The sequence below is a fragment of the Sinocyclocheilus rhinocerous genome, unplaced genomic scaffold, assembly GCF_001515625.1.
Source record: "Sinocyclocheilus rhinocerous isolate Xijiao unplaced genomic scaffold, SAMN03320098_v1.1 scaffold200, whole genome shotgun sequence".
Taxonomy (NCBI): domain Eukaryota; kingdom Metazoa; phylum Chordata; class Actinopteri; order Cypriniformes; family Cyprinidae; genus Sinocyclocheilus; species Sinocyclocheilus rhinocerous.
In genome coordinates this window covers 2,846,633-2,855,919 of record NW_015641014.1, presented here as the reverse complement: position 1 = coordinate 2,855,919, position 9,287 = coordinate 2,846,633, and the positions used below count along the sequence as shown (strand labels likewise).

General features: G+C 35.7%; 1 protein-coding gene across 4 annotated transcripts in view; it reads left to right on the top strand.

Annotated features, from left to right (window-relative positions):
• The window catches only part of LOC107753627 (calcium-dependent secretion activator 2-like), a 158,460-nt gene that overhangs the window by 75,008 nt on the left and 74,165 nt on the right, over nt 1-9,287 (top strand). The window lies entirely within an intron of this gene.

Sequence of the window (9,287 nt, the reverse complement as noted above, 5' to 3'; positions counted from 1 at the left end):
TGTATGTAGTTAATGCTGCTCCATGTGAAAGCCCGCAGGTGATGGAGATTTACCGCTGATTACAGAATGGCTTTACTGACAAGATGTGCGTTAAATATCGCATGCGATTTATCGTGCAGCCCTAATACACACACACACACACACACACACTACTGCTCAAAAAGGTTGGGGCCAGTAAGATTTCAAAGAACTTGTAACACTCTAAAGAGAAAGGAAAAAATGAAATCGCATGACCCCTTTAATACTTTTATTCAGCAAGGACACATTAAATTAATCAAAGGTGACAGGAAAGACATTTATAATGTTACAATCAAATTTCAAATAAATGCTGTTCTTGTGAACTTTCCATTCATCAAAGAATTATGAAAAGGAAAAACATATCACGGTTTCCATAAAAATATTAAGCCACAACTGTTTTCAACAGTAGTAAATCAGCATATCAGAATGATTTCTGAAGGATCATGTGACACTGAAGACTACGAGTAATAATTCTGAAAATTGAAAATTGAATTGAAATTGTAATAATATTTCACAATGTTTCTGTTGTTGTACTGTATTTTTTGATCAAGTGAACTTTCAAAAAAAAAAAAAAAAAAACTTACCAACCTGAGACTTTCAAAACATAATAAATAAATAAATATTACCAACTCTTTAAAAAGTAAAAAGTTAAAACTTTTTAAAGTAAGGTAAACTGGAAGGTAAGGTTAGCAAATCCAAAGATAAATCCTCAAACAGGGTCATGAAAGGTAAAAAAAAAGAAGAAGAAAAAAAGTCAAAAATCCAATATCATATCCAGTAATATACCATAAATAAAAAAATAAATGTCAGAAACAACTACATGAAGATAGACAGCTTTATATCTGTCAGTGACATAGTTTAGTTGTTGCATTATTTCTGATAATTGTATTTTTCTGATAATTATCTTGTAAATGTCACTTTATATCTAACAATGTGAGATGTGTTTCTTATTTATTAATTTTATTCCACCATCAACAGTTGTATTTTTTACTCTGAAGTGGAAAAATGGTGAAACCACACATTAGAGTCTGGTAAGGGCTCCCCCTGGTGGTTAGGAGTTTTTTTTTTTTTTTTTAAATAAACAGATGCAAGTCCAGGTGCCAGTAAACTTTTTTTAAATAGATTACACCTTTATATAGAATGTTTTTTTTCTTTCAAAATTTTCCTACATGTCTTAAAAATAGCGTATATATGAATGTCACTGTAGGTTTAGGTTAACAGCATGTTCAGTTATCTTAATTAAAAGTGTTTTCTATACAGTCATTTTTTTATTTAGACATGTACACAATGTGCCAATCTCTTTAATCTTTTTAAGGTCACTGCTCTATTTTCATTCTATAGTGCGCTGACTACCATCTGCTGGGAGCATCTCACACTTGCTTTTTATCTTCAAACCTTGAGCATGAAATCGCTCTTATCTCATCAGCTCCCCATTAGTGTAGTGACTTGTTTTGACACTGCAGACACATTGAAATATGCCAGCTGCGCAGCTCTGAAGTGCAGATGTGGCTCTGTCACACTGCTGAACCCAGAATAACACTCTTTATGTATGAGACACAGAAATGTGAAGCGGTCATCACTGGCTGCAGTGTTTGTGTAATGTTAAATAAATCTCTGGGTCCCTTTGAGTCCATAGTGTATCTGTACTTATGATGCATCTGACCTGAACTGACTAGCATGTCAAAGCTGTAATATTTATTAAGTGGACAGTGAGCTCGGAAATGTAATAATTGGAATCGCAGTCATCTAGAATCGCATTTGTGGAGGTTTTCTGCTTGTGTTGTTTAGGAATGTGTCTCATTGTGCTCCCTACTTTTCTATAGATGCAGTCACATTAGAGAAATGTCAGCGTTTTTTTTTTTGCAGGAGAAACAGGTTTATTGTATGTTTTTTTTAATGGTGTATTTATGAATGAAAAGCTGCATACTTTTAAACCAAGCAGCTTTCTGTTGGTCAAGCAGCAAATTAGCGAATTCCTAATTGCATTGATTCCTATTGAAATAACTAGATTTTGACTGCAAATATTCATAGAATTTTCCAAAAATCATGCACCTTATGTCATGAATTTGGACACTAGCAAAAGCCTTGATCTACTGAAGATTGGGACACTGACAACTCATATACCTGCAACATGAATCTTTGATTTAGCTGTTATAAATTTCAGTGCCATTATAAAATATGCAGGTCTTGCAAGTTTTCATTAATCAAAACTGTTAAAATAAAATTTGTGATTTCTGTATGAAGTTTGCAACATTTTTTTCCCTTCAGTACACATTGGAGATGAGCGACAACTTGAGATAAAATCCCTTTTAAAGACTGGAAAAATAAGGCTTTGTCTTCATACATTTACATTTGCACTCGTCCTCAAGACACTTACAGTAAAAGGATAGTTTACACAAAAATGAAGATTCTGTCATTAATTGCTCACCCTCATGTCGTTCCAAACCCGTAAGACCTTCGTTCATCTTCAGAACACAAATTAAGATATTTTTTATGAAATCCAAGAGCTTTCTGACCCTGCATAGACAGCAACGCAACTGACACTTTTAAGGCCCAGAAAGGTAGTAAGGACATCGTTAAAATAGTCCATGTGACATCAGTGGTTCAACGATAATGTTATGAAGCTACGAGGATAACTTTTTTTTTTTTACTCAAAGAAAATAAAAATAATGACTGACTTCAACAATTTCTTCTCTAATAAGACTGAAAAACATTTCTGCTAGTGGATATAGTTGATGTTTACTGTTTAAGGTGCATTCTGGGAATTACTAGGAAACAAGCAAATAATTTTGACCATTGGACAGCTCTAGAAATTCCCTCCCTTGTCAGTGTACTAACTAGAAGCTGAATAATACACAGCCTAGAAGAAACTGGATTGTGCGGATTGGTTATTCCAGTCAACACATAGACACTAGGGCTGCCCTCGACTAAGGATTTTTCTGGTCGACTAGTAGTCGTTCATTTTAAGCATTAGTCGACTAATCGCACGTTTATTAATAAACCATTTAAATCATTATAATGAGCCTTTAATTGCCTTACATAGCCTAATAAGCGCTCAAGCACATACATAAAGCCTGCCACAACGCACCAGCAGAAGTAATGATTATGAGTGTGCCAGGGAAAACAGTATGGAGACTGCATTAACATTTTAATAATTTGATAAACTAGTGCTTTCTTTGTTTTCGGCTTAAGTCAAGAGATGAACTCGGCGACACTGACTCATCATCTCCGCAGTAGTGATGCACCTGTACGCATGTTTCATACGGATTACATAATCTGAGAATATTTGTTTTCCATTTTAATTAGTTCATTTGAAAGTAGATATTTCACTCTTTATAGACATATTTTTAATGTCTGTAAGGCAAAGATATACACGGAGTTTCGTGCTCAAGTTCACAGAGACCGAGACGGCAGAAAGCCCATCCTGTTTGCTTCCATTATTTTACAAAAGCACAATGTTTTGTTGTTATTGTGAGTGCACACAAATAAATGTAGAGTCTTATGTATTACTCTTATCTGTATGAACAAAAATGACAGAGTAACCTATTTTAAGAGCAAGTGAGCACTCCGGCGCCTTCATCTGTCCTGCAGTGAGCGTGCTTATACACTCAACACAGACACCTGAACAGCGCATATTTTTCTAGGTTAACATTAGATTGAGCGGCCATGTAAAGTTGTGAATTCTTACACATTTCAGATGATAAGCCATATTTGAGGTCGATTAATGATAGGCGAGCGTTTGGATGTCCTGCCCGATGCACTGTATTACCAAAGACTAGCCGTTAACGATCTGTCTGTCACAGACTGCGTGACAATCTTACCTCCAAGTGTTCCAGTATCGGGGCGATATGACAAGGAGGAGGAATTCATCAAGCCTAGATGAGCTTTCTCGCTCTCGGTGAAAGGCGGGTGGCCTTTAAGAGTGTTGTGTAGTGTTGAATAGAAAGATGACTCAGATCACACTCATTTGCCCAGCCATTTAGCAATATATGTTTATGGATGCAAAGAACGTAAAGTCTGGAAGTAATGGCGTCTGTCTGTCTGTTTGTTTGTTTGTTATTTTATTTGACTGCTTTTCATGATCATTTTAGCTCAACCTTTCTTCGACCCGGCTGGGTTTTTTGTTACAGTGCCATTAAGAAATAGATCCAATGGATAGTCTTTTTGGACTGGATTGTTTTTGTGAAAGTTACAGTATGATTACATTGTACACAAATAGATGATATTGCTCAAAGATCAGGGAAAATTTGCTTCCTCCTGTTATGACCTCTGTAAAACATTTCTTAACTACAACCTAGCATGATATTGGCAACTTTGTGTTGTGCACTTATATTAAGGATGCCAATTGTTGTGGGTTTTTTCCCTCTTATATTCCATTTCTAAGACCGCTATTATTCCCATTTTTCTCCTGCAGACACTGAAAATTGAAATGTCACTTGTAATCTCATCAAGGTGAATCAGTGGCGTGTGAGATGATTTCAGTGTGTTTATTGTGCCGTCACCTGCTGGAGTCATGTGGTTCAATCCGATAACGCTCACATTTGACCTCACAGTATGATGTTAATTAGCACAGAGGAACCCAAGTTTCATGCATGTGACCATTTTTGTTAAAGGGGTCTAACATGAAAAACATACTGAAACATTTCTCAAAATTGTGTAAAATTATTTTTAAATCGTTTAAAACTAAATTGCAAAATTGACTAAAATGATAAAGGAGGAATAATATAATTTAGCCTATTTTTTTTATTTTTTTTTTATATATGACCACTTCTTTAATATAATGGGTGTTGCAAGTGAAAGTTCCTACTATCGAATGTATGTCAGACATATGTGATTGTATTATACTGGAATTAAATTAGAATTGCATTTTAATCTGGCCAGTGATGTCATTTCCTAGAAATGTGGTTACAGAGAAGGCATTAGACATTTATTATTAGTCTTTTATTGGCTTTGTGAACATTACCTACAAATGAAAGCATAATGAAACCCATTTTCTTTAAGGTGTTTATACTTGCATTTCTTTTTTAAAAAAAAACGTTTTTCCTTGCAGAAGTAGTCTTAGATGAAACTCTCCCCTGCAAATCTCCTGAGACCATTTAGGGATGATTATTATTCCCAAATAATGTCAGTGTCTGGTTCTGTCAACATGAGTATGTAATAATCCTCCTTACTTGTTTCAGGGGTTCAGATAGCCTCTAGGTGGTGAGAGGTCAGTTTTAGACCAGTAACATCAACAGACCTCCCAAAATATCCATCCACTGATGAAGCTCCCCAAGGCGGGTTTTGGGCTCTAGACAATGTCAGTCAGAGTGAAGACTGAAGGATCTTGTCTGTCAGTGTCATTGGCAACAGCTGTAGCTGAAATTTAATGTTGGGTTGGACCAACCGTTCATACAGTAAGCTTTTCTTACTTCAAGTAAAGTCCACACTAAGGGCTTAGTAACTATTAGCTAGTTTGTAACTCTGTACTTAATTTAGTTGCACTGTTAGTTCTTAAGGCAGAGTGTAACTTAGCTTGTAACCTCTCCATAAATACATTCAATACCTTTAATGATTCAACAGCAGCCTTGAAATTCAAGAGTTCTTCACATAACTAATGGTAAAAAATAATGTTTTCCATTGAAATATGATAATTGGCTAATCATAAAATAACATGTCTTTTTATATGTAAGTGACATTAAGAAAGCCAATTTGAAATTAATAAGGAGCAATAAAAACAAAAAAAGGAAAACAATGGCATTTATTTATTATGATTGATTTTATTTGGCATGGACAACATGGAGTGATGCACACAAGAGGTTTGCTGTTTAGATCGGGTTTGTGTTGAAGATCTGCAAGTCATTTATTCACATGTTCTCTCTTTTAAAATGTAAATAAGTGTAAATGTCAGCATTATCATATGTCTAAAGGATTGAAGTTTATTAGGTGAAACATGAGCTTATTGATGCATTTCAGTCAATCTGCAATTTTATGCCAAACATTAATCCTGGTCTGAGGCTTCCATAAATATTTATTTGTATATATGTTTCAACTAAATTTAAAAGTGCATTGAAAAGAAAATATTTAGTAGTGTGTAAGTTGTAACTTATTGCCCGTACACATCGCAGCAGCAAGGCCAAGTTGTAACTTATGCCCTGGGAAAGTTAACGGTAACAGCTAAAGGCTGACACAAGCCAACAGTCAGTCATCAGCGAACATTGGTCCGTTGTTGAGCATCTGTCAATCCACTTTTTGTGGTGTGTTGCGCAATGTCGGCACTAGTCGCAACTGCTTTTTGGCTGATTTCGCATGTTGAATCGGCAGTGGGCAGTCGGTGAGATAGATCACTCTAATTGGCTGTTCTGCTTAGCGAATCAGTTCACGAGAAAAAAAAGCGTGTTGAAAGCGAGAAAATTACAATGTCAAGCAGACACACCTGTTCTAATTTTACGCCATCTTACCCGAGCATCTAATTCATATTCAAAATGGTAAGCAAATGCTGCTTTGTTTACGGTTTTTAGTTCCGCAGTCCTGATTTCGGGTTTCTCTTTTTGAATAACGAATATAGACTATTGCCACCTGCTGATATATACAGTTATAGGGATAGTTCACCCAAAAATCTGTCATTAATTACTTACCCTCATGTTGTTCCAAACCCGTAAGAGCTTTGTTCATCTTCGGAACATTTTTGACTTTATGATGACAGGACAGTTTAGAGTTGACAGGAAGCAAAGTGGGAGAGGGGGGGCGGGGCAGGATCAGGAAAGGTCCTCGAGCTGGGATTCGAACTCGGGACGCCCATAGCGCAATGGCGCTGTATGTTGGCACGCTGCCCACAAGGCTATCGGCGCCGACCACATGGACTATTTTAACGGTGTCTTTACTACCTTCCTGGGCCTTGAACGTGGTAATTGTGTTGCTGTCTATGCAGGGTCAGAAAGCTCTTGGATTTCATCAAAAATATTGTAATTTGTGTTCAGAAGATGAACGAAGGTCTTAGGAGTTTGAAACGACATGAGGGTGAGTAATTAATACAGAATTTTCATTTTTGGGTGAACTATCCCTTTATTCCTCTTATGCAGATGCAAAACATTTTGTTTTGCTGTAGTCTTTGCGGTGTGTTCAAGTGCGACTTTTTTAGCCCAGGCACAACACAGTTGGCTTTCGTCACTTCTAGATTTTAATGGTCAGTTTTGTGTGTCATGACCTTAAGAGATCAAGATTTTTAGCATTAGCCCACCTGCTGGTTGATCCTGTAACTATGGCTGCAGAGAGCATCTTTCTCCATTGACTGACTAAAGCCCATTGAGTTGAATGGGAATGCAACCAGATCTTCAGATATTGCACACCTCCTTAGCATAATCATCCAGCCTGGATTCACGCAGAGGCTTAGACACCATAGACTGTATAACCAGACAGTGATTCAGCAGTATGACTCAGTGTTTGTTGTAGGCAGTCTAGACTAGCTGTGAAAAGATGTGCGAGTGTGTGCTGAATCATGATTAAGAATTTTAATGCTTTATTTGATACAAGAGAGTCATTGGTTCCAGCATTTGTTCTGCTGAAGCATGTACTTTCTTTATCAGTATATACAGATCTCATATGTTAGCTCAACCAAGTGTACATACTGCACAGTTCGTCTGCATTGCAAGACTCGTTTTAGTGCTTATGTTACAGAGGAAACATGCTTGGCTTGCCATATGACATTCAAAACACTGTCTGGGGGCTTTATTGCTTTAGAAAGCAGAAGAACTGAATTAGATGTGGGAGTCGACTCCTACAGTCAGTTTGCCACAAGCAACTGTTGGCCCGCTTGAGAGAAAGAGTTAGTTTGATTACGCTGTTGTGTGTTTACTCAGCTATAGATATACAATATGTCTGTATTTTTTGTAGTGATCTTATCTCAGAAACTCACACATAGACGTGCACTGACAGACTGATATGCAAGAATGCTATACATAAAGATGACTCTCAGTCAAGCTCTGCCAGCTTTCCTGACAGATATGCTTTTAGAGTCAATATTTGTTTTTATGTCATTCTTTTGGAGTTAAGTCATGTTTTTAGAGTCAAGCTATGTTTTGAAGTCTTGTTTTTGAAGTCATGTTTTGTAAGCCTATGTTTTGTGAGTCTAGTTTTGGAGTTGAGTGTTGTTTTGCATTTAGGATTTGCTTTTAGTCTTTCTTTTGGACTCAAGTTGTGTTGGGGGGGGGGTAAAAATTAGTTTTTTTAGTCTTGCTTTTGGAGTAAAATTGTTTCTTCAAGTCTTGTTTTTAGTTTTGCTTTTGGAGTCAATTCTTGTTTGTTTTTTTGTTTTTTGAGTCAGAAGTCAAGTCTTGTTTTAAGTCTTGTGTTTGGATTAATTTCTTGTTTTTTTTAAGTCAAGTCATGTTTTAAGTCTTGTCTTTGGAGTCATTTCTTGTTTTTTAAGTCAAGTCTTGTTTTAAGTCTTGTGTTTGGATTCATTTCTTGTTTTTGAAGTCATGTTTTAAGTCTTGTCTTTGGAGTAATTTCTTGTTTTTGAAGTCAAGTCTTGCTTTTAAGTCTTGTGTTTGGATTCATTTCTTGTTTTTGAAGTCATGTTTTAAGTCTTGTCTTTGGAGTAATTTCTTGTTTTTGAAGTCAAGTCTTGCTTTTAAGTCTTGTGTTTGGATTCATTTCTTGTTTTTCAAGTCATGTTTTAAGTCTTGTCTTTGGAGTCATTTCTTGTTTTTTAAGTCAAGTCTTGTTTTAAGTCTTGTGTTTGGATTCATTTCTTGTTTTTCAAGTCATGTTTTAAGTCTTGTCTTTGGAGTCATTTCTTGTTTTTTAAGTCAAGTCTTGTTTTAAGTCTTGTGTTTGGATTCATTTCTTGTTTTTGAAGTCATGTTTTAAGTCTTGTCTTTGGAGTAATTTCTTGTTTTTGAAGTCAAGTCTTTTTTTAAGTCTTGTGTTTGGATTCATTTCTTGTTTTTGAAGTCATGTTTTAAGTCTTGTCTTTGGAGTAATTTCTTGTTTTTGAAGTCAAGTCTTGTTTTAAGTCTGGTGTTTGGAGTCATTTCTTGTTTTGTCAAGTCTTTCTTGTTTTAAGTCTTGTTTTTTGGATTCATTTCTTGTTTTTTTAAGTCAAGTCATGTTTTAAGTCTTGTTTTTGGATTCATTTCTTGTTTTTTTTTAAAGTCAAGTTATGTTTTAAGTCTTGTGTTTGGAGTCATTTCCTGTTTTTGACGTCAAGTCATGTTTTAAGTCTTGTTTTTTGGATTCATTTCTTGTTTTTTTAAGTCAAGTCATGTTTTAAGTCTTGTCTTTGGAGT